This window comes from Plecotus auritus (assembly GCF_963455305.1).
Source record: "Plecotus auritus genome assembly, chromosome: 3".
Taxonomy (NCBI): domain Eukaryota; kingdom Metazoa; phylum Chordata; class Mammalia; order Chiroptera; family Vespertilionidae; genus Plecotus; species Plecotus auritus.
The window spans coordinates 61,407,250-61,434,952 of NC_137772.1; the positions used below are offsets into that span (position 1 = coordinate 61,407,250).

Genomic DNA, 27,703 nt, shown 5'->3' on the forward strand with positions numbered 1-27,703 from the left:
AGATTCCAGCCACACCTCTCATCCTAATCCCTAATTTAGTTCAGGAAACCAATAAGCTACAAATGGACACACCAGGATGTTTTCTTAACCCTCAGTGGGGACTCAAAGGCAAGAGTGTTTATTCAATCCCTGTATTCCTCCTTATGTCCTTGTTGGGATTAGTACATCTGACAGGGTGTCAGTGTATCCCCACAACAGGCCCAGTTTTATTGGCAACCAAATATGTTCTTCATTTTAATATAAAAATAATAACACTCTATCCATGATCAAAACAGAGAACTTGGTTACTCAGAGATCCTGGAAAAGAGCCAAGAAGAGTATTATAACAAAAGCAAAGACACATTTTAAGGAGTCAACAGTTGAAAAAGTGTTTTGCTCTCAGGTAACACTGTGCAAGCAGAAGAAGCAAAGTTTAATTCCTATGACTCTCAGAATTTCAAAAAGAACATTTAAAATCTTCCTAGCAATGAGCCCATATCAACCATAAAACAGACTTCATGTTCGAGGCCCTAAGAAAAAAACAGAATCTATATTTCAATGTTAGTCATTTGAAAAAAATTATTTTTAAAAATAATGAACTACTGGCATTTAAGTGTTTGTCTAATGTCCTCAAAATGTACTATAAATATTTGAAAGGGAAAGATGGTTGGCAGGGCTACATTTTCTCCTTAATGCAAATCATATGTGTTTTTAAATAACTTGAATTTTAACTTATTTATTTATTTATTTTAGTTGTTTTCAGGTTTTGTTTTGTTTTTAATTCTTTATTGTTTGAAGTATTACATATGTCTCCTTTTTTCCCCATTGCCCTCTCCCCGGCCGTTCCCACCCCCTAGCACATGCCCTCACCCCCCTGTCTGTGTCCATGGATTCTGCTTACATGCATGCATACAAGTCCTTTGGTTGCTCTCTTACTCTCCCTCTCTCCCCTGCCTTCCTTCTGAGGTTGGGCGGTCTGTTCGATGCTTCTCTCTCTCTGGATCTATTTTTGTCTACTTTTCTAAATTTTTGTTTTAATGAGTCATTTCACTTCTACAATATTATGAAATGCTTTTTAAAACCAGGTGGTCAACTGTTTCAAATTTTAAAAAGTGCAACTGAGAATTTTAAGCCTTAAATCTCAAATCTATAAAATTCAGTGATTTTTTTTGCAACTCAAAGGCTGTGGCCTTGAATGATATTCACCCTTCAAATTCTGAACTTTAGAAAAACATTATATATGTGTATATCTATCAATATATACTTATATAGAGACATTTATATATATATACATATATATATATTTTATATATATAAATATGCATGTCTCCATCTATTCTTGCCTATAATCCAAATTTTCTTCCCAGCAAATCTCTTTCATAATATCTTAGAAATTATATCTGGTAGAAGTTTATTGAACTATGATAGAAGTACTTCAGGCAAAAGAAAATTATCCAAAATTACTCCTTTTCATTTGAATTACTACCTGTAAATTTGATATCTGTCTATACATGTAAAAGACATCTAATTTTGCTAAGCTGATGATCAACCTGGTATTAAATCAAAATTGCATATTTTAGAAAGGGGAGAGATGTTACAAATTATGTTCAAGAACAATTATAATTATAATATAAATAAGCTTTCTATATATATGTGCAATCAGTTTATATATTAACCAAGGTTTTGCTTAAGAGATTTTTTAAAGCATATCTTTCTGTACTTGCTTTTATATGCTATTAAAAAGAGAGAAATAAATTTTACCTTTTATAGAAGATCTCAGTGTAGAAAGAAGTCAGCTAATAAATTTCTTATAAAAATAAATAGATGCAGCAAAGCAAACACAAAATTCCAATTTTTATTCACTAGGAGCCATACCCAAAATGTAGACAGAAATAAATATGTAATTTAAACATATTGATGTTACAGTCACAAAACAAAATATTTCAGGAGGGCTTGGTTCATCTCTTAGTGTGTGTGATAATTTTTAGTAGAGGCCCAAATGCTGTTGTGTATTAAATGAAGAAAGAGAAACATATGTTAATATAATAACAATAGCTTTTCTTTTTTTCCTTATGAGAGAAAAATCTTAAGTGACTTTTCTTGGTAACTTTGGGTGATGGACCAATCCTGGAATGTTGGAGGGAGAATATAGCACAGGGTGTTAAGGAAATGTGGATGGAACTGATGTTCCAACCAATGCGCTAAAAATATCTCCCTGCTAGGAATTCCTTTTTTATCAAACAACATGGGGGCCAGTTTCTCATCCTGGGAATGCCTTGTGTTCTTGTGGGAAGCAGTCTACCCTTTTTGTATGTAAAATCTTTATTGTGCCTTATCTGGAAATCTAAACAAAAAGTGCTACTCAATTAAGAGATACCTGAAATCATCTATCTTTGAAATGGAGAGTACAGCTGTGATAAATACGGCCTAACATGTTTTGAAGAAAACTAAATAGTCACACCGAAAAAGCTTATTTATACTCTCCTGGAGGAAAGAGGAAATCATTTGAGAACAAATATTTTGCAGAGGAAGCCAGTCACAAATCTTACCTCATCAATTCTAAACCATAAGAAATGATCCTCAAGCTGTAGGTTATAAAATTCAACAAAAAATATTTTGCATATGAGAAGAGAATTTCTTAGACCTAATCTCAAGGCAGGTGTGTTGTCATTTATCCTTATTTAATGAAACTTCCAGAGACTAGAAATACAATTCTCTTCTTTGTAGGTTTGTATTTATTTTAAAAATACTGTGCTAGAAACTGAAGAATAATAACAATAATGTAATTTTATCAAATGCTATTATATTACAGGTTCTTATTTGAGTACTTCTTATTATTAACTCATTAAACCATCATAAACATTTGATAAAGTAGGCATACTTGGCATTAATATTTTATAGATAAGGAAACTGAGGCAACCTGCCTGAGAAGAAGAGCTCAATGGCAAAGACAAGCTTCAAACCATGCCATCTGCCTCTGCATCCATGTGTGTACCCACTGTGCTGGTTTACCCATGACTTTTTAAAAGATAATTAATTCCTCATTTTCCTACCTTGTTGATGAGATCATATATTTATTGTAAAGTAATGGTTGTCAATTTTCCTTTTCAAAATGTTTCAGTTGAGTGCATGTCCTGTGTTCCTCTTCTTTTGTTTATAACTCTGTGTGGTTTTTTTTAATCAAACATGATAAAAAAATAATAATTACAAATTTTTTTACCCAAAGGAAAGAAGTTATGGAATGAGCTATTGGGATCAGAAATTAATATTTGCATTATTTTCAATTTTTTTGTAATGCACTTATCTTACTCTTATAGTAACATTTTAAAGGTTGTAAACTCAGGATGTTTGTTAAAGAGTGAGAAGGAAAACTCAACTCCTTGCATTTTCAGTTCCCACAGATTTGCTTCTTTCTCTTTATAGCACTCACTCTTGTGCTGATTAGAGTTTTAAGAGGTTTGTTGATTAATTCCAAGTGATTCACACAGGGGACCTTTGCATTTTTCTTATTCCCTGAATAGAGTAAGGGCTTCTGGGTGGGGACAAACAAGAAAAAATACTGTCTGTGGAACCTTGCCCAGGTTGGCTGGTGAAGAGGAGAAAAGGAACTTTAACAGCTAAAACTAGTAACTGTGATTTATCCAAAAATGGAAGAACTTTCTGTCAACAATAAAAATAGGCAAGTATCTAGTTAGACCACCATGGAAGAACTGCACTATTTCCTTTAATTAAATAAATATTAATACTTGACTTTAATAGCATTTGGGATACTTTCTAATCACTAAATTGCACATAATCCAGTCATCCAAGTTAGAGCATAATCTAATAAAAATTATACATTTTATTGTTGTTCATTTCTGCTTTAAATTTGAAAAAGAGAGAGAAGGAGAGAAGAATGTGCTTGTGCTATAATGTTATGAATGTAAGAAAGTGTTGTAATTTCCAACAGATAAACTATTATTTTTTTGTTTTTACTACTTAAATTCATCAGATAATAGCTTTAGTAAATAAATAGATAATGGCATAGCAGAGTTTTTTTTCCTCCAAAGCTAATATTCAGCAACTGCAAAACACATTTTCCTGCATTCACTTCATTTGATAAATTTGTAAACATTTCATTCCCTTTTGTACCCCTATCTGTCCCAACTATTGATGCCAGATTTATATGCTACCACACAAAGCAGACTTTTGGGAAGGATAAATGGAAAGACCCTTAAATGTACCTTTTTTGTCAGAGTGATGTGCCCCTGTTACTGTGATGCTCTGCTTGTGTTCTGCATTTCCCCAGAGTGCTGGGAGTTTGGAACATGTGGCCACAGGGACAGAAAAAGTTATTGTCTACTGAGGTCTTGAACAGATCCAATCTTTTCCTGGTAGCAGAGCATTCTCATTCATGTCTGGGATAGACTGGGATCCAGTCCAGTCTTGGGAAGGGATGCAGTACACTAGTGATGACCAAGCAAGTGTGGTTTGGGGAGGGAAGGTTCTGCTAATTCCTGTCTCTGGCATAGCATGGGTATTTGGTGGCTTTTGGATATTCCAAAAATGCCACAATCACTGTTTCTAAGAGAAGGGGACTGTTAATCAACTAAACAGGATTGTGATGAAAGGGTGAGAAACAGAAGCATAGAGTTATGGTAGCTTCTGTGGGGCATCAAGAGACAAACCATAAACATGGAGAAAGATAAGCCCTATGGTAATAACCAATGGGAACCTTACTTTGGGATGTTTCACATGCTTTTTGATGATTCCTAACTTTTGCATTTATCTAAGGCTGTCCTTCTTCCCAAGCCTTGAAACTAACACTGGGGAGCAGGATTTAGGGTCAATTCTTCAGGAAAAATGCTCCAGTCCTTCTTGTGACATCCAGTGGAGTAGGGAAGATGGAAAGACAACGTCTGTCCAGGAAAGTACAGTCAAAAAATTGAATTGAATTAAGGAGAGCAAATTAAGTTTCTTATTGACATCTGTGACAGTAACATAGAGATGAATTTAAACATCAATAAGAAATATAATTTTAGGTAATTTTCAATCTCAGCAAACAGTAGAATATCACTAACCCAATACTAAAATAAAGCCAAAGGCTTACTGCCACAAGTTTTTATTTTCTAATCATTAATATTAGAAAATATTAATATTAGAAAATATAATAATACTAGAGGCCCAGTGCACGGATTCATAGCCTGGCCTGCAGGGATCAGGTCGAAACCAGCCCAGTGGACAGATTTGTCCAGGGTGTGTCCAGCCCATCTTGCCTAGTCCTAATTGGCTGGACCCCAGCAGCAAGCTAACCCACTGGTCAGAGTGTCTGCCCCCTGGTAGTCAGTGCGCATCATAGTGACTGGTTGAACAGTCGAAGGAATGGTCGAACACTTAGCATATTAGGCTTTTATTATATAGGATTTTCTAATCATTTTATTTTCTAATCAGGATTATAGCTTTCTGATGCTGTTAATATTAGCCTAAGCCTTAGATAAGTGCTTTGCCTAGGTGTAAGTATTAGGCATGAACAAAATAAATTTTTAAAGAAAAAAAAGATAAAAATACATATTCATGATAAATAATCATATACATACAAATTATGAATATGTATATGACATGAATACATATACATTCCTTAGAATTCCCAAGCAATTATAAAGATGGTGCTAGTGTTGCTGTCTGGAAGGAGCTAATAGAGTGATTCTTAGTTATTATAACACTCAATTCTCAGCTCTGGGAAATATTGTCTTTTAATTTTTAAAAAGTCTCTTTATGAATATGTAGTTTCTGATGTTTAATAAAACAAAATTACTTTTAGTTAGCTTTTTTTTTAATAGGTAAAGGTGTTTTACAATATGCAAGCTTATTCACTCAGGGTTAAAATTCTGCACAATGATGAAATACCACAATCCTAGTTTCTGAAGTTGGTCAGTGTCTGGGAGGAACTCTACTCCTTTTATTTTCACACCAGATGCCGGGGCAGGAAGGGGAGGCGGGGGGAAGAGCCAGGCTGCCCCAAGCACAGGCCACACTTTCATTCTGTGCCCAGGCTAGGGGTTCCCTTTAGGACATTCAGATCAGTAGGGTAGGGCTCCCTTGGCCACAATCTGCTGGCTGCCTCTGCATTTGCCACCACCTCCCACATGCCCTGGGAGCACCCCCAAATGCCCTTTTGGGAGTGGGCTGCATGGGTCCCACCCAGCAACAGTGTCAGGAAATTGGTTTTAACTTGACTGGACCCAAACCTCTGAGGATCACCAAAAACCAAGGTCTGGCTGTGCCCTGCAGCGCTCTAGAGACCCCAAGCTCTAGTAATGCCTCCCCATGCCCCAATGCGTGTTGGCTTGCCAGCTGTCACTGTGTGGACTGTGTGGTCTCTGAGTGTCTTGTGGTCTAATTTGCCCACAGTCGCGTGGAGACTGAAGGCAAATGAAACTGGAGAAATGAAAGATCACACTGCAGAACCAGTTCAGGGCCGCACAGCGAGATCACTGCCTGCACCCCTCGGATAATCTTCACAAGGAAAAGAGATCTTGAGCCCTTTCCTCAAAGCACGGTTTCCATTTCTACTTGATGTGGTCATGTTTGTTTCACACTTAGTATTTTATATTTAAACTAGAGGCCTGGTGCATGAAATTCGTGCACGGGGATGTGTGTCCCTCAGGCCAGCCTGCACCCTCTCCAATCTGGGACCCCTCAAGGGATGTCTGACTGCCCATTTAGGCCCTGATCCTACCGGGATCGGCCCTAAACAGGCAGTCGGACATCCCTCTCACAATCCAGGACTGCTGGCTCCCAACTGCTTGCCTGCCTGCCTTCCTGATTGCCCCTAACTGCTTCTGCCTGCCAGCCTGATCACCCCCTAATCACTCCCCTGCCAGCCTGATTGCCCCTAACTGCCCTCCCCTGCAGGCCTGATCACCCCTAACTGCCCTCCCCTGCAGCCTGGTCCCCCCCAACTGCTCTCCCCTGCAGGCCTGGGTCCCCCCCCCAACTGCCCTTCCCTGCAGACCTGGTCACCCCAACTTCCCTCCTCTGCTGGCCTGGTCACCCCTAACTGCCCTCCCCTGCTGGCCTGATCGCCCACAACTGCCCACCCTTGCAGGCCTGGTTCCTCCCAACTGCCCTCCCCTGCTGGCCATCTTGTCGTGGCCATCTTGTGTCCACATGAGGGCAGCCATCTTTGGCCACATGGGGGCAACCATCTTGTGTGTTGGAGTGATGGTCAATCTGCATATTACTCTTATTATATAGGATAGAGACCTGGTGCACATGTGGGGGCCGGCTGGTTTGCCCTGAAGGATGCCCCGGATCAGGGTGGGGGTTCCCTTGGGGCATGGGGCGGCCTGGGCCAGGGGCCTGTGGTGGTTTGCAGGTCAGCCACACCCCCCAGCGACCCAAGTGGAGGCCCTGGTATGTGGGATTTATTTATCTTCTATAATTAAAACTTTGTAGCCTTGAGCGGAGGCCAGGGCTGGCCAGGAAGCTTGGCTTCCTCCATCGCTGGGGGCAACCCAAGCCTCCTGCTCTCTCCAGCTCCATGGCCACTGCCATTTTTGTTGGGATTTATTTATCTTCTATAATTGACACTTTGTAGCCTAGAGCGGAGGCCAGGGCCGGCCAGGGCAGGCGGGAAGCTTGGCTTCCTCCATTGCCAGGGAAACCCAAGCCTCCTGCTCTCTCCATGGTCGCAGCCATCTTGGTTGGGTTAATTTGCATACTTGCTCCTAATTGGCTGGTGGGCGTGGCTGGTGGGCGTAGCAGATATACGGTCAATTTGCATGTTTCTCTTTTATTAGTGCAGATTGCTCAGTTCCATATAAAGGATCCTCGGTTAACAGGAAGATCCAGATATTGGACTGAGGGCTAAGAAGAACACCCTGGGCCACCTCTCCTGAGGTTGCACTGGAGGAACTCACCCCAAGGACCCTTACCTGGGCCCTAAACACACCCCAGTCAGCCTCTGAGAACACAGGTTACTTCTGCTGACCCACCACAGTAACACCTCTCACTGGCTTAGCCCTTATGTTAGTGCTAAATTAAGAACAAAAATAATGCCGAAACCGGTTTGGCTCAGTGGATAGAAAGTCGGCCTGCGGACTGAAGGGTCCCGGGTTCGATTCCGGTCAGGGGCATGTACCTTGGTTGCGGGCACATCCCCAGTGGGGGGTGTGCAGGAGGCAGCTGATCGATGTTTCTCTCTCATCGATGTTTCTAGCTCTCTATCCCTCTCCCTTCCTCTCTGTAAAATATCAATAAAATATATATATATTTTTAAAAAGAACAAAAATAATAAAGTGAACACTTATCTGGCCTATTCTAAGGTTAGTTGGTGTTAAGTAATTTGTCCATATGTGATAAATGTACTCAGGATAGGTTCTCTTAACCATATGATTAGCTAATTCTTATTTACAATATAATTCTTAATGTATTTGCTTATCCACTTTATTCAGCCAATGCAGATTAGCTGGGGAGCTAGAATAATAATGTGGGGAGACAGATGGAGGTAGATTGGTAGAGACAAGATAAAGAAGTCATTTTCAAACATCTGAAGAAGAAAAAAAGAGAAACCCAGCCCTGTGTCACCCTACAGGACAGCATACATGTTTGTTTTTTTAAATGACACTATATTTTCAAGATAAGTTTGTTTCAATTATCATTTAGAAATTTGTCTTAGATAAATTTCCATCCTAAGGGATACCTGGTAAAAATGAAGAAGAAAAGATAACTTCTTTAAATAGGTAAGAACACTTCCTTCTCCTGAAAAACAGAATACACGCTGTGTTTATAATCAGTGTCATTTTTATATGTAAATTTTCCTAATTGAATATGCTTCAGGAAGGAAAACAGCTTTCTTATTAATCATGAAGGCCTTTCACCACTCTATCCCTAAAGTAGGAATTAAACTCACCAACATTTTTTTTCACGTTCCTCCTTGGTCCTGAGTGCTCCTTCTGCTTCTCTACACTTCCTCCCATTTAGCAATTCAGAGCCTTGCCAACCTGGATAAACACAATTAGGAAAATTTATTTTCAAAATGTTGTATTTGGAGAAAACAGCACTCATTGACTGCGCCAGTGTTGGAACATTACCTCTTAGACTGCCAAAGCAGATGCAGCATTTTTGTTAAGGTTATCTGTAGAGCTTTACTCACGAGGCAAAACATGTCACATCCTCTTACGTAACACCTCAAAGTTCACGACCTTTTCTGAAAAGTCCCTTTTTCCATGTGACAGCTCTCATTATTGTCTCTAGGGTATATATTATCACAGCCTCAGCAAGAGATTGTACTCTGGCTCATTCCCCAAATCCCATAGGAAAAGTATGACATCTTTTTTGTTCTGATGACATACAAAAATGTACCTTTCTGCAGTGTCCCCAGGCCCTCTTTTCTCCCTCCACTCACAGTTAAATTTAACCTCTTTATCATTTCAGCCTCTATGACATTTTTTAATTGATTGATTTTAAAGAGAGAGAGGAAGTGGGAGAGAGAGAGAAAAAAAAAAAAACAACAACACATACACACACATCAAATTGTTGTTCCACTTATTCATGCATTCATTGGTTGATTCTTTAATGTGCCCTGACTGGGGATTGAACCTATAGCCTTAGCATATGTGGACGACACTCTAACCAACTGAGTTACTCAGCCAGGATTATGACATTTTATTTAAAATTCTATTATAGTATTTTAACATTGAATAATAATAATTTTATTTTATAAATATTTGTTAAGGTTTTATTCTGAACCAGGCAATTAGATATATAATGAATATAAACTAAATAGGTAACCATTCATGCACTCACAAAGATTTATGATTTAGCAGGGGAATCAATTAATGGACAAGGCAACATAGTGAGAAGTGTGCTATAATAGAATAAGGACAGTGACTGAGAGCAGCCATGGGGAGGACCTCAGGAAGGAATCAGTAAGAGAAGACTTCATTGAAGAGATTATTTGTAAGTTGAAATTTATCAATGATGAGAACATTGTCAGGTGAGGAGCTAAGATGTGGAATCTAGAAGTGACTGGTGGGTGAAAAGAGAAGACATTCTAGACAAGAGGAACATCATGTTCAACGTCAGGGAGTAGAACATAGAGCCTGGTAAAGAAAGCCTGGTAAAGAAAGCAGGAGGCAAAGTTTGAAGAAGAATTGATGGGAGAAATGAAGCTGAAAGGAAAGCAGGGGTCAGATCAGTTAGACCATCTAAAGGTATTTAGATTTTATCCTGGGCAATGTGGAGTCAATGAAGGGTTTTAGGCTGAGAATGATAGGATTTGGGTTGTATTTTAGCAAAATCACTGCTATAGATGGAATGCCCTCCCCCACCCCCAACACACACACACACACACACACACACACACACACACACACACACAAACCAAACACATTTGTTAAAACCTATTCCTCAATATGATGGTATTGGGAGGTGGGCCTTTGGGAGATGATTGGATCACAAGGGCAGAACCCTCATGCATGGGATTAGTACCTTTATAAAAGAGCCCCAGAGAGCACTGGCTGGTGTGACTCAGTTGGTTGGGTATTCTCCCATGCACTGAAAGGTTGCCAGTTTGATTTCCCATCACGGCACATGCCAAGGTTGTGGGTTCAGTCCCCTGTAAGGCGTGTGAGGAGGCAGTTGCTCACTGTTTCAGTTCTCATACTGATGCCTCTGTTTCTCTCTCTCTCTCTCTCTCTCTTTCTCTCTCTCTCTTTCCCTCCCTTCCTCTCTCTCTAAAAATCAATTAAAATAATCTTTTTTGGAAAAATAAAAAGAGACCCCTGAGAGCTCTTTTGCCTTTTCACCATGTGAGGACACAGTGAGAAGCCATCTTTGAACCAGGAGTGGACTTTCACCAAATTTACTGGCCTTTATCTTGGACTTTAAAACCTCAGAACTGTGACAAATACATTTCTATTGTTTATAAGACACCCAGTCTATGGTAATCTATATATATAAAAGCCTAAGAGACCGTTAGGATGGAATGACCGGAATAACCGGAACGACCGGTTGACCAGTCGCTATGATGCACACTGACCACCAGGGGGCAGACGCTCAATGCAAGAGCTGCCCCCTGGTGGTCAGTGCGCTCCCACAGGGGGAACACCGCTCATCCAAAAGCCAGGCTCACAGCTGGCGAGCACAGCTGCAGCAGCAGAGCCTTTTCCAACTCTCTGGCAGCACTACGAAGCGGAGATTGGTGGCAGCAGGTTGAGATGAGCATGAGTGGTGTGGTGCCCAGCCCCAGTTCAGGCACCTCCCTGGCCGCCTGCCACTAGGCACACTGCTACATCACCTGAGGGGTCCTGGATTGCAAGTGACTATGTTATAGCTTATAAACTGCTACATCCCACACACAGTTAAACAAGGATGGTGGCTTCGGCAGTATTTGAAAAAGAGATCTGTGACGGCTTAATCCTAATTCATCAGAAGAATCTCCAAACTGTCCACATCCTGTTTATTCTACATGGGGGTGAACATGCATTCCTATATATTGGGAGCAGTCTCTTAGATTTAAAAATTAAAACCTGGCAAGACTACTCTAACACTGAAAAAACAGGATGATGCAGCAATGACATGCATGGACTCTGGCTTGCACATTTTGTGGTCAGCCCTGATTCTGACACTTATAACTGTGTGACAAAGCCAATTACTTAACTTCTTTGTGTTTCAGTTTTTCCACCCATAAGATGGGGAAAATGGTACCACTGCCTCAGAAGGATCATGTTATGTACTACTTTTTATAATCAGGACAAAACAATGTAGCTGCCCATACAACAGCAAGATGCCTTTAACCTGTATGAAAAATATGGTCACTGGTGCATGCAGTGTCCCGGATTGTGAGAGGGGTGTCCAACTGTCCCCGAAGGGTCCCAGATTGCGAGAGGGAGCAAGCCAGGCTGAGGGACCCACCCTCTGTGCATGAATTTAATGCACTGAGCCTCTAGTTTGTTATAACAGAGCAGACAAACTAAGACAATTACTTTATCTGCAATAGTACAATCAAATCAAAGGTCTAAAGTCAGAGAAATCTTGGGAGGTTTCTGGAGTTGTTGAGGTGATCTTAATGGTAACTTGAGCTCAGACTGTGAGAGTATGAATAGAAAAAAAATGGATGCTCCACAGAAGTATTTAGAAGGTAGCACCTTGAGAAAATGGTGATTGCCTCTATTTTGAGCAATTGAGTTGGTCATTGGATGCCATTAACTAAAGTGGGATTACAAAAGGAGAAACCAGCTAAGAGAGAGAGAATGAGTTAAGATTAGATGTCAAGTTTTAAGTATGAACATTGACAATGCCCAAGAAGAGGGAGAAGGAAGAGGAGGAGGAGGAGGAGGAGGAGGAGGAGGAGGAGGAGGAGAAAAGTTCAAAAGAAATATCTGGGGTAGATTTATAATTTAGGAGTTAATAGCAGAAAAAAAATTGAAGGCACAGGAGACTGATTGTTTAAGGAAAATGTAGTGTAGGAAAACAAAGATGGCCCAGGAGAGACAGCCCCTCAAGTCATTCATTACTGCCTATATATTGATTGATTGATGTCACATTTATTAGGTACAATTAGTTAATTGTGTGTAATTACCCAATAAAAATAATTATGTGAGTTGTTATGGAAGGAAAATATAATACATGGAAGCCCAGTGCACGAAATTCATGCACTAGTAGGGTCCCTAGCGTCTGCCGGCTGCCGGCTGCTGGCTGCCAGCTGAGGCCTCCCTCCCCTCCCCTGGTGGGCCACACTACCTGGTCAAACTCCCAGATGACTTCTCAGTTGAGGGGACAATTTGCATACTATGCTTTTATTATATAGGATTCTATAAAGACATCCTTTCAATTAATTTATATTTTTAAGTTTTAAATAAATTATCAACAATGAGGCAATCCTAATAAAAGAGAAACATGCAAATTTACCATACCTCTGCTACTCTCACAAGCCACACCCACCAGCCAATCAGGAGCGAGTATGCAAAATAACCCAACCCAGATGGTGGCGGCCACGGAGCTGGAGTGAGCAGGAGGTTTGGGTTGCCCCCAGCGATAGAGGAAGCCAAGCTTCCCGCCCACCCTGGCCAGCCCTGGCCTCCACTCAAGTCTACAAATTTTCAATTATAGAAGATAAATAAATCCCAGATACCTGCTTCCAGCCAGCCCTGGCCTCCACTCAAGGAGGTGCTGAAAAAAAAAAAAGCAAAAAAGGAGGGGCTTTGAGCTTGGGTCGCCATGGGCCATGGCCAGCCTTCAAACAGCCATCAGCCCCTCACCCAGGCTGGCCAGGCACCCCAGCGGGGACCTCCACCCTGAAGGGGGTGTGGCCAGCCTAAAAACGGCCCTCAACCCCTCACCCAGGCTGGCCAGGCACTGCAGCAGGACCCCCACCCTAATCCGGGACACCCTTCAGGGCAAACCAGCCCCCCCCCCCCCCGTGCACCAGGCCTCTATCTATACTAATAAAAGGGTAATATGCTAATTAGACTGGGAGACCTTCCAGGAGACCTTCCGGACATTCTTCTGGACAAAGCCATGGTGGCGGGGCCAAGGTAAAGACTGTTAGGGGCCAAGAGGTGAGGGCAGTTGTGGGTGATCAGGCCGGTGGGGGACAGGGCCGTTGGGGGTAAGAAGACCAGCAGGGGGGCCAATTGGGGGCAAGCAGACCATCAGTGGGGGTCAGTTGGAGGTGATCAGGATAGCGGGGAGGGCAGTTTGGAGTGAGCAGGCCAGCAGGGGAGGCAGTTGGGGGCAAGCACACTGGCACAGGGGGGCAGTTGGGGGTGATCAGACTGGCAGGGGGACATTTGGGAGTGAGCAGGCTAGTGGCGGGGGGAAATTGGGGTGAGCAGGCTGGCAGGCAGAGTGGTTAGGGGCAATCAGGCAGGCAGGCAGCCAGCAGTCCCAGATTGCAAGAGGGATGTCCTACTGCTGGTTTAGGCCCGATCCCTGTAAACTGGCAGTAGGACATCCTTCGAGGGGTCCCAGTTTGGAGAGGGTGCAAGCTGGGCTGAGGAACAATCCCCCCCCCCATGCACGAATTTTGTGCATCGGGCCACTAGTCTATACTGATAAAAGGGTAACATGCTAATTAGACCAGATAGACCGGATGTCCTTCCGGACAAAGCTGCAGTGGCAGGGGCCAAGGTAGAGGCGATTAGGAGCAATCAGGCAGGCAGGGGAGCAGTTAGGGGTGATCAGGCAGGCAGGCAGAGACAGATAGGGGTGATCAGGCAGGCAGAGGCAGTTAGGGGAGATCAGGCAGGCAGGCAAAGTAGTTAGGGGCAATCAGGCTGGCAGGGGAGCAGTTAGGGGCAATCAGGCAGGCAGCAGAGTGGTTAGGGGATATTAGGCCATCAGGGGAGCAGTTAGAGATGATCAGGTAGGCAGGCAGAGGTGGTTAGGGGTGATCAGGCAGGCAGAGGCAATTAGGGGTGATCAGATAGGCAAGCAAAGTGGTTAGGAATGATCAGGCCAGCAGGGGAGCAGTTAGGTGCGATCAGGCAGGCAGGTAGAGGGGGTTAGTGGCAATCAGGCAGGCAGGAAAGCAGTTAGAGGTGATCATGCTGGCAGGGGAGCAGTTAGGGGTGATCAGGCAGGCAGGTGAGTGGTTAAGAGCCAGCAGTCCCGGATTGTGAGAGGGATATCCAACTGCCGGTTTAGGCCAGATCCCTGGGATCGGGCCTAAACCGACAGTTGGACTTCCCCCGAGGGGTCCCAGATTGGAGAGGGTGCAGGCCAGGCTGAGGGACCCCCACATGTATGAATTTCGTGCACCAGGCCTCTAGTCTATATATATAAAAGCCTAAGCGACCGTTACAACTGAATGACTAGAATGACCGGTCAGTGGCTATGATGCACACTGACCACCAGGGGCAGATGCTCAACACAGGAGCTGCCCCCTGGTGGTCAGTGCACTCCCACAGCCAACCTCCCACAGCCCCTTCCCTTCACTCTTGCCCCGGCCGGCTGTCTCCCCGCAATAGGCCTTGATTGCTGGCCAGGTCGAGGAACCCCATCTGTGCATGAATTTGTGCACTGGGCCTCTAGTACTACAATAAAAAAAAATACAAATAAAATTTAGCATTAATAATAAAGTGTCAGAGGAATAGGATTGACCAAAGTCGTGATGTTTAGATAAGAGATAAACTTTTGTGGAATGTAGCATACTGAAAAAGCTGATGAAGCCTGTGAGTCCTTAGCAGACTCCTGAAATCTGGGTAATCATATTAAAGTAACTGCACACAGCTGAGAATGTGGAGGAGCGTTTTGAGAGAGCTTGAGGTCATCATGGTTGCAATTGAGGATCCAGAGAGGAATAAAAAGAGATGTGGCTGAAAAGATTGGGACCAGACTGTGAACTCTTGCTTATCTACCTTCATCACCCAAGGAATCTTTGGCAAAGGAAGGACAGCATTCTTTTCTACTGAGTATGAAAGACACTGCCTCAAAATTTTTTTTAACCTTGTTTTTGGTCAGTGGTTCCCAAAGTAGGATCTGCAGATCACTGACAGCCCTTGTTTCTCCTTCAAGGAGTCTATAAGGTCAAACTACTTTCACAATAGTAAAAAGATATCACTTTATTTTTCACTATGTTGACCTTTTCACTGAAAGGAAAAGTGCTGGCACCTTAGCGCAAATCAAGGCAGTGCAACAAAACTGTTGTGGTAATTGAATTCTTGAACTCAATGCACTCACAGAGGGGAAAATCTAAAGCTGGTTTCAATTAAGAATATCCTTGATGAGGCAGTAAAATAATTCATTTTACTAAATCTTGATCTTTGAGTTCATGTCTTTAAGAAGTCATGGGGCCCAGCTGGCATCACACAGTGATTGAGCATCGACTAATGAACTAGGAGGTCAGGGTTTGATTCCGGGTCAGGGCACATGCCAGGATCGCGGGCTCTATCCCCAGTGTGGGGCATGCAGGAGGCAGATAATCAATGATTCTCTCTCATCATTGGTGTTTCTATCTCTCTTTCCCTCTCCCTTCCTCTCTGAAATCATTAAAAATATTTTTTTAAAAAAAAGAAGACCATGGGCTAGCATGGGAATTACAAATAAAGCATTTCTACTGCCTACAGAAGTATGATGGTCTCAGAGAGAATCCCTAGTGTTAATAAGTTGCGAGTTAAACTAGTTGTTTTTTTCATGGAACAACATTTTTACTTGAAAAACACTTACAGGCAAATATGTGGATATTTGGCAGACATTTTCTCAAAAGTGAACCAAGTAAGTCTGTCACATCAAAAAACAACTGATAATATCTGTTGCCAGTGACTGAATTCAAGCTTTCAAGTGAAAGTTAGAATATTGAAAAACTTAAATCCATAACCTTAAGTTAGATAGCATTAGGATAGTTAAAGATTTTCTGATAAGATAATAGTGATATTAAAAATCTGTGATTTAAAAAATACTGTATATGTTAAAATTGACTAATAAATGATATTACAAAATAATGCATTTTTTTTTTAAAAATCCATCTAACAAGCAAAATGGTTTAATAAGCAAGAAAAGTTTATTGATTTGGGTTCAGATTTCATGTTGCACCTAACTTTTAAGAGGCTGGTTCATGAATCAAAGAAGAATATCCACAATTATCCAAAAGTTAAAATACTCTTTCTTTTTATAATATGCTAGAGGCCTGGTGCATGAAATTCATACATGGGGCGGGGAGGGGGGGGGTGGTAGTCCCTCAGCCCGGCCTGCACCCTCTCTCCAATCCAGGATCCCTCTTGCAATCTGGGACCACTGGCTCCTAATACCTTGCCTGTCTACCTAACCTCTCCCCGCCGGACTGATGGCCCCCAACTGCCCTCCCCTGCCAGCCATCTTGTGACAACGTGGGGGTGGCCATCTTGTGATGATGTCGGGCGGCCAACTTGTGATGACATGGGGGTGGCCATCTTGTGATGCGAGAGCATGAGAGTCAATTTGCATATTACCTCTTTATTATGTAGGATTATATAGGATATCTGTATAAGGCCAGATATTTTTTATTTTTCAACCAAAACACCATATTTCAACAGATTAAATCCAGGAGCAGATATGAGAATTCAATAATCTTCATTAAGCCAGACATTATTTTACATATGTAAAAATGTAAAATAATGCCCAGCCAGTGTGGCTCAGTGTTGGAGTGTTAACCTGTGAGCCAGGAGGTCACAGTTCGATTCCTGGCCAGGTCCCATGCCCAGATTGCAGGCTCGATCCCCAGTTTGGAGTGCGCAGGAGGGAGCCAATCAATGATTCTCTCTCATCATTGATATTTTTATCTCTCTCCTTCTCCTTTCCTTTCAGAAATCAATTTTTTAAAAAAGTAAAGTAATGCCATACTTCTAACTAAATGTTGTTTTGTTTTAAAAAAATTTCATTTGAAAGTATAGTTACTTTATATGTTACTTATGCTCTCATGTAATGGGTTCTTTTTTTTTTTAATAAATGAATACAGGGTGGGGCAAAAGTAGGCTTACAATGTTCATATGGAAAATAATATAATCATTAATAAATAATAAAATACAAGAATAAACTCTGTGTTTCATGTACTCACAACTTAAGCCTAACATTTGTCCCACCCTGTATTTTAAAAAATTGTTCTCAGATTTATTTCTTGAAACAACATATCCCATAGTCAAAACTTACACCAAAAAAAGATCTTTGGGGACTTCAATACTTTAAGAGTGAAAAGAATTCCTGAGACCTAAAAGTTTGAGAACTGTTGCTATAGGTCACTAAAGGTTGTAATATAAGTTTAGTGATAAACTGAAAGTGTTAAACAACTATCTCTTACACTTATATAGTACTAGATGCCCAGTGCACGGAATTCATAAACGGGGGTGGGGGTGGGGGTGGGAGGTGGGGGCGGGTGTCCCTCAGCCCAGCCTGCACCCTCTTCAATCTGGGACCCCTTGAGGGATGTTCGACTGCCCGTTTAGGCCCGATCCTACCTCACAATCCAGGACTGCTGGCTCCCAACTGCTCACTTGCCTGCCTTCCTGATTGCCCCTAACTGCTTCTGCCTGCCAGCCTGATGACGCCCTAACCACTCCCCTGCCAGCCTGATTGATTCCTATGCTCCCCTGCCAGCCTGTTTGCCCCAACTTCCCTCCTCTACCAGCTTGGTCACCCCTAACTGCCTTCCCCTGCAGGCCTGGTCCCCCCAACTGCCCTTCCCTGCAGGCCCGGTCACCCCCAACTTCCCTCCTCTGCCAGCCTGGTCACCCCTAACTTCCCTCCTCTTCTGGCCTGGTCACCCTTAACTGCCCTCCCCTGCAGGCTTGATTGCCCCCAACTGTCCTTCCTTGCAGGCCTGGTCCCTCCCAACTGCCTTCCCCTGTGGGCCTGATCGCCCACATCTGCCCTCCCTTGCAGACCTGGTCCCTCCCATCTGCCCTCCCTTGCTGGCCACCTTGTGGTGGCCATCTTGTGTCCACATGGGGTCAGTCATCTTTGACCACATGGGGGCAGCCATCTTGTGTGCTGAAGTGACAGTCAATTTGCATATTACTCTTTTGTTAGATAGAATAGAGGTCTGGTGCACGTGTGGGGGCCGGCTGGTTTGCCCTGAAGGATGTCCTGGATCAGGGTGGGGGTTCCCCTGGGGCATGGGGCAATCTGGGTGAGGGGCCTGTGGTGGTTCGGCTGCCAGCCATGCCCCCCAGCGACCCAAGCGGAGGCCCTGGTATCTGGGATGTACTTGTCTTCTATAATTGAAACTTTGTAGCCTTAAGCAGAGGCCAAGGCAGGCCAGGGAAACCCAAGCCTCCTGCTCCCTCTGTGGCAGCAGCCATCTTGGTTGGGTTAATTTGCACACTCGCTCCTGATTGGCTGGTGGGCATGGCTTGTGGGTGTAGTGGAGGTACAGTCAGTTTGCATATTACTCTCTTATTAGATAGGATCTTATCATTTAAAATGGCCCTCACATCAAATAATTTGAGCTACATTGCTTAGGAAACTGAGAGTCAGAGTGGTTAAGTAGCTTAAAAAGATAACACTGCTCATAAAGTGTGAAAACTAAGACTAGTTCTGACTCCCAGTTCACTGCTCCTTCCACTATATCCATTTATCTCTGCTTTAAATTAAACATACTTTTCAGTACTCTCCAGAGCTCAAATCCTCACTACTCAAACCTTTGTACTTTCACTGTCTTGATTTCATTGTTCTTGCATTTGCTTAGATCAGTGGTCGGCAAACTGCGGCTCGCAAGCCACATGTGGCTAATGAGTTTGCCGACCACTGGCTTAGATATTGACTTCATCAATGTTAGTGGGCAACATAACTTCTCTTAGGTAATGTATGATGTGAACACATATCCTAAATTAAACTAGCCTTTACTCCTAATAGATTACTGGTCTCAGTTCCCACCAGTGCTTCCAGATAAATTCTTCCTAGTGACTTAAACAGGCCCTTTTTCTGTGGCCCCACCCAGAGGAGGTCACTGGTTATCCTTAGGTTCATGGCTCCTACTCTTGTAAACCCCTTAAATAGGGATCACACTGACCACATAGTACTCCCAACCTTCTTGTTTGAGTTTAATTTCGCGCCAACTTGTGTGATAGGATTCTATGAGAAATTTCTATAGTTTCTTCTTTATTTGCTACAACTGAACGTTCAAATGCCCTTCAGTGTACTCAGGTGTTTTAGATTGCACTTATTGTTGCACTGTGAAGTGATTGAGCTATTTCTGATACTATTTCTCAATATGGTTTTTGCGATTATTCTGATAATCCTCCAGTATTGTTCTTGGTTTCATAGTAGTTTCATCTCCTAAGTACTTCTATAATACTTTGTAACTTCCTCTACTACAGCCTGTCACCCTGTATTATTATTTGTCTAACCATATATTTTTAACCGCTTTAGAGAAAAGATTGCCTTATTTTTGTGTCCTAGCATTGAGCACTGTGCCTAGTATACAAAAGGCAAGCAATAAATATTTAATAAATAAATGTGTGAAGGAATGAATGAAGACACTGCTTAATAATTAATGATTTGCCTAGATTATCTATAAATCAATATTATTCAAAATTCTCAAAATATCATACGTAGAGGTATGCAAATATCTTAATACACTGTGTTTGGAAATGTAAAAGGCCATGAGCAACCCTTGACAAAGAAGATTATTATAAGAAGTTAAGCCTTTTTATAAAGCTTTGAAACAGTGTGATGTTGGCTCATGGATAAACATATTTGCCAGTGAAAAAGAAGAGCATGTCTAGAAACTGACCCCTAAATAAAACCGTCTCCTGGTTTATGACAAAAATGACAATGCAGTGCAGTGGAGAAAGATAGTCTTTTTGGGTCAGTTGAATATCTATATGGAAAAAGGTTAATTATGATCCCATCTTCAACCTCATAAAGTACACAAAAGTTAGTTCTGGATATTAAGAAGATCTAAATGTTAAAGTAAAATAATAACATAGTTAAAAGACAATATCAAAAATCTTCATGACCTTTGGCTAGGCAAAGATTACTAAAATAAGATCTGAAACACACTAGCCATAACAGAAAAATAATTTAAGCTTTTCTATCAAAATTAAGAACTTATGCTTGTCAAAACATGATTAATGACAGAAAAAGCAATACGTAGAATAGAGAAGATATTTGTTAGACATATATTAAGCAAAAAACTGATTTCTAGGATATATAAGAACTATAAATCAATAAGGAAATGGCAGATAATGAAATTAGAAAATGGTCAAGTCTCTTAAACAGACATTTCACAAATAAGAACATCCAAGTTATTAACATATGAAAGAAATCCAACCTCAATAATCATCACAGAAAGGCTAATTAAACTTCCCAGTATATCATTTACATACCTATCAAAATAACTGAAATGAATAAGACAATATGGTATTGAGATCATGAAGCATTGGAACCCTTGTATACTGCCGTTGGGAGTGCAAATCAGTTCAACCAACTTGAAAAACAATAGTATCTACTAAACCTTAATTTATTCATATCCAATAACCTAGCATTTACTTCTAAATCTGTAACCCACTTAAATGCTATTATGGACTAACTTGTGTCCCCTCTACCCTGAATTCATATGCTGAAGTCCCAACCATGAAAATGACTGTATTTGGAGATAGTGCCTTTAAGGAAATAATTTATGTTAAATGTCGCCATAAGGATGGGGCTTAATCTAATTAGACTGGAGTCCTTATAAGAGAAAAAGACCGCAGAAGTGTACATATAGAGGAAAGGTCACTTGAGGTCATAGCAAGGAGGCAGTTCCTAGCAAGCCCAGGAGGGAGGCCTCTAGAGAAACCAAGCCTGCTGACACCTTGATCTTGGACTTCAACCTCCAGAATTGTGTGAAGATAAATTTCTGTTGTTTAGGCTACCCACTCTATGCTATTTTGTTATGGAAGCTCTAGCAGACTAATACATTTGCATTCAGATATTCACACACACTCAAAAAATATAAGAATGCTCCTAGCAAAACTCTTGAGAAAAATTAAAACCTAGAAACAGCCCAGATGTCCATCAAGTGTAGAGTGTACAAATTGTAGCAATGTATACAATCCTATATAGTATAAGGCTAATATGCAAATTGACCGAACGGTGGAATGACCTGTCACTATGATGCGCACTGACCACCAGGGGGCAGACGCTCAACGCAAGAGCTGCCCCCTGGTGGTCAGTGCGCTCCCACGGGGGGAGCACCACTCAGCCAGAAGCTGGGCTCATGGCTGGCGAGCACAGTAGCGGTGGCGGGAGCCTCTCCTGCCTCTGTGGCAGCACCAATGACCCCTCTGGGGATGTCCAACTGCCAGCTTAGGCCCATTCCCCTAAGCTGGCAGGCAGACATCCCCTGAGAGGTCCCAGACTGTGAGAGGCCACAGGCCGGGCTGAGAGACACCCCCCCACCCCAGTACATGAATGTCGTGCACCAGGCCTCTAGTAGAATATAATTAGACAGTAAAGATCAATAAGTTACAGCTATACATAGGAACATGAATCATATAAACATAATGTTGAGCAAAAGAAACCAAGTAGAAGAGACTCTATATTGACTGATCCTATTCATATAAAGTTCTGGCGAATCAGTCAAAATGAATCTGTGGTGTTAGGAATCAGGAGAGTGTTTAATCTTGGGGGCAGTAATAGGAAGTGAGTGCCAGGGACTTTTCTAAGATGTGTGTAATACTCTGATTCCCAATTTCAGTGAGTGCTAGTTACATGGATATGTTTGTTTTGTGAAAAATCACTATTATTTATGCAGTTTTTTGTATGTATGTTATACTTCAATGACAATTAGCAAGCGTAGGTCTGGGATTCAAACCCTGGCTGCCTAGCTCCAAATCTCTTGATATTCCATTACACTGCTAAATAGTTTTATATTCCAATCATGTCAGCTACTCTTAGATGTCTGTGTACAGTCTTCCATAATCTATAGTGACAACTCATATCATTAAAGATCTTCTAGAATTTTACTCAAACAAAAAAGCTCCCTGTAATAAGATTCTCTTCACTAAAGCCCCCCTGTAGTTTTTCTATCAGAACATTTTTGTTCTCATCAGTTCAGAGAGCAAATATCTGCCATAGTCATTGTTTCCTCCCCATGAAGCTCAGAAGCAGGAAGGGCTTTTGCCTCTCACAAAAAGCCCTGCATGCTTACACTGACTTAAAGTTTCCCATGCTGAGTCATCCTGGGAATGTCACAGAGTGCATGGTTTTAAAGGGACTATTTTAAGAAGAAGAAATAGAAAGAGAGGAACACAGGTATAAAAACAAATTGCAATACATAAGTACCTATCAATAATAACCTTAAGTGTAAATGGATTAAATGCTACCATCAAAAGACATAGCAGAGCTGAATAAATAAAAAAACATAATCCATATATATGCTGTCTACAAGAGACCCAACTCAGAACAAAAGGTACACACTGGTGAAAGTGAAAGAATGGGAAAAAAATATGATGTGCAAATGGAAACAAAAAAGCAAGCTGGGGTAGCAATACTTATATCAGACAGAATAGACTTCAAGATAAGAGATAAATGAGGTCACTACATAATACTAATGGGATCAAACCAACAAGAGGATATAACCCTTGTAAATATATATGCACTAAACATAGGAGCACCTAAATATATAAAGAAAACCTTGGACTTCCAGGGAGACATTCATAGCAATATAGTCATTGAGGGGTTTTTAACACCACACTGTCATCAATGATTAAATGCTTCCAGACAAAAAATCAACAAGAAAACAGCTACTTTAAACAACACACAAGATCAGATGGATTTAATTGATATTTACAGTACATTTTGTCCCAAAGCAGCAGACTATACATTCTTCTCAAGTGCACATGAAATATTCTCAAAGACCACATGTTAGGACACAAAACAAGTCTCTATAAATTCAAAAATATTAAAATCACTCTCTTAAAGCACCTTGGTCTGGGCTGTGTGGTAGGCACTTCAGGCACAAGGGGCAGACGAGAGCTGGGTAGGTGGCAAGTAGCCTACAGCATTTTTCTTGTCATTGTGACGAGTTTGCCCCTCAATCCCAAACCTTACCTCAATGGATTAACAGGAAAGCCAGTAATGATGAAACTTAAGTGGGAGGGTGGAAGACAAAGGCTACCTGGCATCCACAGATAGCTATATGAATATGCAATTTGCAAACACAGAAGAACACATAGATGGAGCCTTGTCTGGACACCTGGGTGAAGTTTTAATAAAGTATAGTAATGCTCTTTATATCAGGGATGTTGAAGAAGAGAAAGAAGATGAAAAAATGAGAGAATAGCATCTTTTTGTGGGGAATTTTTTAAATATATATTTTTAGACAATAAAAATTTGTTTTATCAACTTGAAAAAAAAAAGAAGATTGAAATCACAACAAGCATGTTCTTGGATTACAATGGCATGAAACTAGAAATCAACTACAACAAAAAATCTCAAAAACATTCACTTTATTAGGTCTGGCCGGTGTTGCTCAGTGGTTGAGTGTCGACCAATGAACCAAGAGGTCACTATTAAATTCTCAGTCAGAGCATATGCCTAGGTTGTGGGCTTGATCCCCAGTGGAGGGTATGCAGGAGGCAGCTGATCCATGATTCTCTCTCATCATTGGTGTTTCTATTTCTCTTTGTCTCTCTCTTGCTCTCTCTGAAATTAAAAAAACATTTTTAAAGAAAACATTCAAACACATGGAGGCTAAATAGCATGTTATTAAATAATGAACAGGTTAACAATGAGATCAAGGAAGTAATAAAAAATTACCTGGAAACAAATGAAAATGAACACACAGCAAAAGCAGTCCTGAGAAGGAAGTTCATAGTATTACAGGTCTACTTCAAGAAGCAAGAAAAATCTCAAGTAAACAATCTAACCCTGTACTTAAAAGAACTAGGAAAAGAAGAAAAAATAAAGCCCAAATGAAGGAAGAAAATAATAAAGAACAGAAATAAATCACATAGACTACAAAAACAATACAGAAGATCAAGGAAACCAAGAGTTGGTTCTTTGAAAAGATAAAGAACCTTTAACCAGATTCATCAAGCAACATAGAGAGAGGACCCAAGTAAATACGTAAAATCAGAAATAAAAGAGGAGAAGTAACTGACATCCCAGAAATACAAAATACTCTGAACAGTAATGTAGCAGGATACAAAATTAATATCTAGAAATCAGTGGCAGTGTATCAGAAAGAAAAATTAAGAAAACAATCCCATTTACTATTGCAACAACAAGAAAAAATAAGGTACCTAGGAATAAACTTAACCAAGGAGATAAAAGACCTATACTCAGAAAACTATAGGACATTGAAGAAAGAAATTGAGGAAGATACACACAAGTGGAAGCATATACCCTGTTCATGGATTGGAATAATTGACATCATTAAAATGTCCATACTACCCAAAGCAATCTATAGATTTAATGCAATTCCTAATACCAATGACATATTTCACAGATGTAGAGCAAATATTCCAAAGATGTATATGGAACTAAAAAAAGACCCTGAATAACCTCAGCAATCTTAAGAAAGAAGAATAAAATTGGAGGAATCACAATACCCAATATCAAATTATACTACAAGACCATTGTAATCAAAACAGCCTGGTACTGGCATAAAAACAGGCATGTAGATCAATGGAATAGAATGGAGAACCCAGAAATCAACCCATGCCTTTTTGGTCAATTAATTTTTGACAAAGGAGGGAAGCGCATACATCAGAGTAAAGACAGTCTCTTCAATAAGTGATGTTGGGAAAATTGGACAGGTACATGTATCTTTGCTGATACATCTCCTAGAACAAGGGGGAAAAAAATAAACAAATGGTACTACATCAAAATAAAAAGCTTCTGCACAGCAAAGGAAACCATCAACAAAATGAAAAGTGAACCCACTGTATGGGAAAACATATTTTCCAATGATACATCTGATAAGGGGTTAATTTCTAAAATACATAAAGAAGTTATACAACTCAACACCAGGAAGACAAACAATCCAATTAAAAAATGGACAAATGACCTAAATAGACTCTTCTCCAAAGAGAACATACAGATGGCCAATAGACAATTAAAAAATGCTCAGCATCACTAATCATCAGAGAAATGCAAATTAAAATCAAAATGAGATATCACCTCACACCTGCCAGAATAGCTGCCATCAACAAATCAACAAACAACACGTGCTAACAAGGATGTGGAGAAAAGGGAACCCTAGTGCACTATTGGTGGGAATGCAGACTGGTGCAGCCACTATAGAGAACAGTATGGAGCTTCCTCAAAATATTAGAATGGAGCTGCCTTATGACCCAGCGATCCCACTTCTGCAATATATCCTAAGAATCCCAAAACACCAATTTGAATGAATATGTGCACCCCTAAGTTCACAACAGTATTATTTACAATAGCCACACTCTGAAAACAGCCCAGCCACCCATCCGTAGATGAGTGAAGAAAAAAAGCAGTGGTACATTGGCACAATGGAATATTTCACAGCTGTAAAAAAGATCTTACCTTTTGTGACAGCATGGATGGGCCTGGAGATTATTATGCTAAGTGACTTAAGCCAGTCAGAGAAAGACAAATGTCATATGAATTCGCTTATATGTGGATTCTAATGAACAAAATAAACTGACCAACAAAGTAGAAACACAGCCATGGATACATGGAACAGACTGATAGCTGTCAGAGGAGAGGTGGGAGGAGGGAACTGGATGAAAGAAGGTGAAGGGATTAGCCAAAGAATGTTTATGCATAAATCATAGACACAGACAACAGTATGGTGTTGGCCAGAGGGAAGGGATGGGTAAGGGCTGGGTGGAGATGGGCAAAGGGGGGGGGGAAGGGCAGAAATGAGGACATTTGTCATAGAGTCAACAATACAAATAAAGTTAAAAAATAAAATAAGTAAAAGTTTTCAGAAACGTTTTAACCTCTCATTTATCAAACACATTCATGCTCTCCCGTATGTCAAATGTAGTACATGGGTTTTCTCCTATTGCTTTTAGCTCATAACTTTCCCTTTAAATCTCACCAGTACTTACCCTTTCCTTTAATGATTTTCCTGTGGATTTATCTAATTTTTTCCAGGTGATGAGTCACCTGAGGCATGCTTCTCAAAAGTGGCACAAACTATGGGAAATCCCCCCATGTCTGCAGATTTTCTACTCATTTAAAATTAATTAAACCCTAAAATGTTCAAGTCAACATCTTTAATGTATTTCATTGATTAGCAGCTGTTCCAATTTCTAAAAGTACATTGCTTTATGATTAAAAATAATAACTATTTTATCTTAAAGGAAATATAACAACAAAAAATACTCTCGGTAAATAAAATAATGTATTTGTATAACTTTTCTACTTATTTTCTACTATATTATTCCACTTTATTAATTCTGTTTGAAAGAAAAATTTCAAACCCCAGAATTTGTGGAGTCAGAATTTTTCAGCTCCTTTGCCACCTTCTAACTGGTCTTTTATTGTCAACTAGAGGCCTGGTGCATGCAATTTGTGCATGGGGGGTGTGTCCCTCAGCCCAGCCTGCACCCTCTCCAATCTGGGACCCCTCAAGAGATGTCCGACTGCCCGTTTAGGCCCGATCCCTGTAGGATCACCCCTAACTGCCCTCCCCTCCAGGCTTGATCACCCCCAACTGTCCTCCCTTGCAGGCCTGGTCCCTCCCAACTTCCCTCCCCTGCTGGCCTGATCACCCACAACTGCCCTCCCTTGCAGGCCTGGTCCCTCCTAACTGTCCTCCCCTGCTGGCCATCTTGTAGTGGCCATCTTTTGTCCACATGGGGGTAGCCATCTTTGATGACATGGGGGCAGCCATCTTGGGTGTTGGAGTGATGGTCAATTTGCATATTACTCTTTTATTAGATAAGATAGAGACCTGGTGCACGGGTTGGGGCCTGCTGGTTTGCCCTGAAGGGTGTCCTGGATCAGGGTGAAGGTTCCCTTGGGGCATGGGGCAGCCTGGGCCAGGGGCCTGTGGTGGTTTGCAGGCCGGCCACGCCCCCCAGCGACCTAAGCGGAGGCCCTGGTATCTGGGATTTATTTATCTTCTGTAATTGAAACTTTGTAGCCTAGAGCGGAGGCCAGGGCCAGCCAGGAAGCTTGGCTTCCTCCATTGCCAGGGGCAACCCAAGCCTCCTGCTCTCTCCAGCTCCATGGCTGCTGCCATTTTTGTTGGGATTTATTTATCTTCTATAATTGAAACTTTGTAGTCTAGAGCGGAGGCCAAGGCCAGCCAGGGTGGGCAGGAAGCTTGGCTTCCTCCATCTCTGGGGGCAAC

General features: G+C 41.3%; 1 pseudogene across 1 annotated transcript; it reads left to right on the top strand.

Moving 5' to 3' along the window:
• The first annotated feature begins 262 nt into the window (after nucleotides 1-262).
• Nucleotides 263-23,704, top strand: LOC308244056 (small nuclear ribonucleoprotein F-like; annotated as a pseudogene). Its single transcript has 2 exons — nucleotides 263-382; nucleotides 23,344-23,704. The product of its transcript is annotated as a small nuclear ribonucleoprotein F-like (transcript).
• The last annotated feature ends 3,999 nt before the right edge of the window (nucleotides 23,705-27,703 follow it).